This window comes from Rhipicephalus sanguineus, chromosome 4 (genome assembly GCF_013339695.2).
Source record: "Rhipicephalus sanguineus isolate Rsan-2018 chromosome 4, BIME_Rsan_1.4, whole genome shotgun sequence".
NCBI lineage: Eukaryota > Metazoa > Arthropoda > Arachnida > Ixodida > Ixodidae > Rhipicephalus > Rhipicephalus sanguineus.
This window is the reverse complement of record NC_051179.1, coordinates 152,713,441-152,719,581: the sequence shown is the minus strand read 5'-3', so window position 1 is coordinate 152,719,581 and position 6,141 is coordinate 152,713,441.

The window sequence follows — 6,141 nt, the reverse complement described above, 5'->3', positions numbered from 1 at the left end:
TGACAGCTGATACTCTGACTCTTCGTCATCTTATCCCGCATGGTACCCTTTGCTGACTTCTGGTAGGAAAAATTATGACTTAATAATGTGAACTCGTGAATTGGAACGCGAAGGCGACTACAAAACTGTTCGAATTAACAGGTGGTTGCTAGAATGAACGGACATTGCGCCACACTGCGTGGCCAGAAACCAAAGAAGCCACCTCTCGACTCGTTATCGCGAACTCGTCGCTAGTACACGCTTGCGGTCGGGTGATTTCGGGAATTAGGTTCGTGGAACTGTAACGGCGAACAGAAATAATTGATCAGTCAGTGATACGCCAGAAACAAGCACCCACGTGTAATAATGTGAGCAGTACGTCTTAATGTCGAAATTTTGCGCTCCAAAGCACGTTTATTTACATGGCAGGGTTAATTCAATCAAAATTAAAAGTAATCAGTCATTTGCATTTGCCTGCGTTTCTTCTGTCGTCACTCCATGAGCATCCTTTTGCAGCTTGTCCAATAGCTCCGGCGGGCGTTTTAATTTTCATCTGCCGAGAAATGCCGCTGTTTGGTTGTTTTGCATCTCTCGTAAATTTGGTTCGGTTTGGTTTTGAAACATATTGTGATCACTCTGGGCGGACTTCTGCGAGGAGCGATGAAAACCAGGGGCTGCCAGTTCGAATTAACGGTTGTGGATGCCGACGAGTACGAATTATTCAGAGTTTTCCCATAGAAATACACGGGGCTGTGTCAGGACCATGGCGTCAGTTCGAATTAACTGTGAGTTCGAATCAACCGAATTCGAATTAACGAGATTTTACTGTAGAGTTTTAAATTTGGGGACCCAACGAACTTGTGAGCAGCCAGGGTGCAAGCGCAGAACCCAAGCCATTCATGGGTTCTTGCGCTCGCGTTTTCCAAAGACCCAAAAATCGAAAACTAGCGTGGACCCGGTCGCCAAGGCGTATTCCGTCGCCAGCGAAACGACGCAAACGCAGGACGGGCAATGGGGCAGGATGGCCAATGTCTCGCATAATTTCAATTTCCTAACGCGTGGCGCCCGGTGCGTTTGACCCTGCGCCTCCTGCGTTCTACCCAAATCTCAAACTGTGCTGCTCCTCTGAACGCAACAGCAGCCTATCCAATCGCTTGGGTCCCCAATTCTAAAACTCACTAATTTGAAGTCGCATATGTGCGAACGTGAGGCTGCAGCACAAGTGATCACCCCATGCTCGAGTGCGCAGGTACTAGTATTTACCGACTGATGTGAGTGTGTGTGTGTGTAATGGCGTTTTAAGTGGGTATCGCTTTAGGGGCCCGGCTTGTCTATCAGTAGGTCTCATGTGGCGCGATCACGCTCAAAATCAAGTGGTCAATACCGCCTTAAAAAAAAACCAAGTTCTAAAAAATGGGACCATGAGGCGATGCGAAGCCGGAGCACTTGCACGATCGCGTTCCGTTGGCGTTCGTTGGGCATGCTACCGACCTCGCGTCGTGGAACGCGAAGAGGAACGCTACGCGCGTCTTGTCTTCCCTCTAGCCTGGCCGTTAATTCTCACAGGGCGAGCGGGGAACGCGGTCGACAGGCGCGTGAGAGGGGGGCAGCGTAGGAGAGGAGAGGGGACGGGCATGCGCTGGAGCCCATCGCGGCGTTGCGCAGGTGAGAATTTCGGCATGTCGAGCCCGCGTTTCAGAGAAAGAGTGGAGAGGGGAAGTGGAGAGGGTGAGGGGAGAGGAGAAGTGGACAGGAGGAGTGATGAAGAGGAGTGGAGAGGAGGTGTGTGGAGAGGCTATGCGCATGCGCAGTAAGGGTGGTCACGCGGCACACCACCACCACCACCACCGGTTTGAACTCCGCTATAAGATGCTTCGCATCTAAAAAATTCCAGGATGGAACGAGGTTCGAACCTGGGCCCTCTGCGTGGGAGCCCAGTATTCAACCTCTGAGCCATGCCGGTGCGACACTGGTTTGCAAAAAGACACTATACAGGCTTCATGTTAGGAAGGAACCACGTTAGCATATGCAATATAGCGTGGTAAAAGAGTAAAATAAGCACCAAGCGTCGCACAACTCGAATTCTGCAACCAGGCGTCACACAATGCGAATTGCGCAACAAGTAGATTGTTGAATGCTTCCAACCCATTACAAAGGGCTCCGCCATAAATCTTCATCGTCATCAGGCACAGCATCAACAAAGTGCGCATAATGCCTTACATGCGTTTATCAGGTACCACGGCGCTCCGTAGAATGACGAAAAATGGCATAGTGCCTGCTTCCCTACTTCTCAAAAATTACAATGATTGATAGCGAAGTGGGTTCCTCGCAAGTGCACTTGTATTGGTTGCCAAGGAAGCCCATAAGCGCATGATCCATTTCCTCGGGGTCTCAGTAAAGTTCTTCTCCCCCCCCCCTCTTTCTCTCCCACGTCAACGTATGTTATACAGCATGGCGGGAGAGGGAAATAGCGACCGGACGTCACCCAATGCAAATTACATAACTGGTGGGCCGTTTAATGCTTCCAACCCATTACAAAGGGCTGAGCCATAATTCTTCATCGTCATCAGTCGTCGCGTCAACAAAGTGCACATAATGCCTTACAGGCCTGTAGCTGGTGCCTCGCTTCCCCGCAGAATCACGAATATTGGCTTAGTAGGTGCTTCCCAACTTCACAAAAATTGTGATTTAGTGGGTACCTTGCTAGTGTACTTGTATTAGTAGCCCCAAGGGAGCTTACAACCGGCTCTAGAAACGTCGCGCTTCCAGCTTTCGCTGTGACTGTGCTGCGGTTTCAGCGCAGGCCTGGCGTTTTTTGTCAACTGATCATTGCGCCTCCCACGGGCGTGTTCATGGGCGTTTATCTTCTTTCGTTCCACCTGCAGCATGGAAATTCGCACTCTCGAAGGCAACAAGGGCGCACACGCAGCACTCTGGTGCAGCTCGTTTTGCTTCTCTGCAATATTTTGCAGGTTACTGCTATACTGGATACTGGACAGGTTACTGCTATACTTACATGTGTTAAAGGAGCACTGACATCAAATTTATGCATGTCAAGATTTTTGCATCCACGAGTAGTTATCTACCCCCTAGTAGCGATTCGCGGCCGAAAGTACAACTCAGGGACGAATAACTATCTGTTTTATTGATTTATATCACCGGTATCTAGTACGATTCAAAACGGCCGGCAAGCCCGCCATTGGATGGATGGATGCTATGAGCGTCCCCTTTAAAACGGGGCGGTGGCATGTCTGCCACCAGGCTCGAAGAAAAAAAAAAGAAAAAAAGCTTCCTTGTTTCATGTTGGCCTAATACCTTATCTACATTGATTAAATTATGTTATTATACCAAAAAAATATAAATTCACGGTCCATCTCTCTGCCTCTGAAGGCAGAATGACCTTATTTTTCCCCCATTATTTATTTTTGTACTTTATCTCTACTTTTCTGCCACCAATACTCTAACCGTCTCTTACTTATTTCTATCGCGGACGTGTTAAGCTTTCCATTGTTGTCCCTAAAACCCAAGGCTTCATGTAGACTCGTGCCCACACGTATACCTGGGTGAATATCGCCACATTCAATCAGTACATGTTCCATCGTTTCCTTAGTTCCCCCGCAGCATGTACATTGTTCTTCTTCGTTACTGAATCTCGCTTTACAACTACGCGTTCTAAGGCAGCCCGACCTTTCTTCAAACAGTAAAGCGCTTCCCCTTGAATTATCATAAAACCTCTCCCTCCCTATTTCGTTTATTCCCTTTCGGTAATTACTCAGAGCCGGCTTCTTTTCCATCGCTGCCATCCAATAAGTCCTCTCCGCCTCTCTGACCTTCCGCCTAATGCTCCTTGTTGCCATATCGCCCGCACTGCTAGCCGTATATTTACTCATGAGCCTCCTAGTTCTTTTTCTCCACTGCGAGTCAACGCTTTTTCTATACAAATACCTGAAAACCTTCTCTGCCCATCTACTCTTCTTCATTTTCCCCAGCCTCTCTTCGAATCTCATTTTGCTCTGAGCTTCCCTCACTTCAAAGCCTGTCCATCCCATATCACCCTTTACAGCCTCATTTGTCGTCTTCCCGTGAGCGCCCAACGCGAGGCGGCCCACCGTCCTTTGATTTACATCCATTCCTGATTGTACCTCTGACTTCATGCACACCACTGAGTTCCCAAATGTAAGCCCCGCGACCATCACACCCTTCCACAGCCCTCGAAGCAGCTCGTACCTATTGTATCCCCATAAAGCTCTGTGCTTCATAATTGCAGCATTCCTCTTTCCCTTTGCTACCGATGCTTTCTCTTGTACCTCCATATATCTATCCCCCTCATTTACCCATACGCCGAGGTACTTGTACTCGCTTACCCTCGGTATTTTTTGGCCATGTATAAAGACCGCATGGTCTTCGGGATCATTGAATACCATCAATCCACATTTTGTTGCACTAAATCCTAGTCGTAGAGCCTCACATTCCCTTCCGCATATATCTGCCAGTCTCTGTATATCATCTTGACTGTCCGCAAATAAGACAATATTGTAGCGGGGTTGCAGCTATGACTATGGTGAGGTGTGCGAAGAAGAGGTAGACGACGTGTCGGTGTGCTGGAAGTAACAGCCGCCATCTTGACTGCTGGACCATCCTACACTGTAAATAAGTTATAAATATATTCGCAACATTTTGGTGGAGGTGCTGGGTACTACGCAAGACGGAACTCCGCAGCGGACGTATCCTGGACAGCCGCAATATGTCAACAGAAAGCAACTCTGCTGCTGCCGCTTCGACCGCGCCTCCGGTACAGCCGGTACAGCCGGTCGTATTGACTCAACCCCGCGATCCCGGTAACTTCTGCGGCACCGACCACGTTGACGTCGATGACTGGATCGCGAAGTATGAGCGGTTTGCAGCGGTCTACCGGTGGGACCCTACAATGATGCTTGCCAACGTTGACTTCTATCTCTGCGGAACAGCAGGTACGTGGTTTCAGGCTCATGAAGCTGACATAACCAGTTGGGATGCCTGTAAACAGAAGCTTCGTGACCTATTTGGTAGAGCCGTCGGACGCCAGCGGGCCGCTTCTAAAGAACTCTCTTGTCGGGCACAATCTTCGACCGAATCGTATGTCTCCTACATCCTTGACGTCCTGGCCCTTTGCCGACGTGTCGACACCAACATGTCAGAGGGTGACAAAGTAAGCCACTTGCTCAAGGGAATTGCGGATGATGCTTTCAATTTACTAGTGTCTAAAGACTGCTCCACCGTGGACGACATCATCAAAGAGTGCCGCCGGTTCGAAGAACTGAAGAGTCGCCGCATTGCCCAGCATTTCGTGCGACTTCCGAACACGGCCGCTACATCATCTTGCGAGGACCTTCAGCCGCCATGCGGTCAACCGCCTACCAACGAGAGCGTAGTTCGCATCGTGCGCCGAGAAATCGAGGCGGCGTCGCCACCATCTTTCCTGACGCGGCCATCTGATGATCCTCGACCAACGATCTCGTTGATCCAGCAGGTTGTGAGGGAAGAGCTTGCAAATGTCGGACTGCAGCCGGTGTGTTCGTTGACGGAACTTCGTGTCAGTTCCATAACGCCTCCTCGTGCACCGGAAATGTTTCGCCGCTATCGTGACCCTGCCCAGTGGAGAACGCAGGACGACAAGCCGATCTGCTTTCGTTGCCACGGTGTAGCACATATTTCTCGCTACTGTCGTTCTCGCACCTTTCCATCTCGCTCGTTTTCTGGCTATCGACGTGACGACAACCACCGGCCCCTGCAGTTTCCCGCTCGTGACGGTGGACCATACGCTGAGGCTCCTGCGACATCGGTCCGACGCTCCAGCCGTTCGCCGTCCCCAAGCGATCGTCGCTCCCGGTCACCTCAGCCCCGTCGCCATTCGTCGCCCCGCCCTACTGGACGCCCATACTCGGAAAACTGAGCAGCTCCCGGAGGTGACGCTGCATTCGACCCCCGACCTGAAAACCCTCTGCTGACCCTCACTACGGACCAGAACCTGCTTGCTGTGGAAGTGGATGGCCTACCTGTTACTGCCCTCATTGATACCGGCGCACATATTTCTATTATGAGCTCTGACCTCCGTGCACGATTAAATAAGGTCCTTACGCCGCCCGAGTCCCCATTTGTACGTGTCGCTAGTGGGGGAACTCC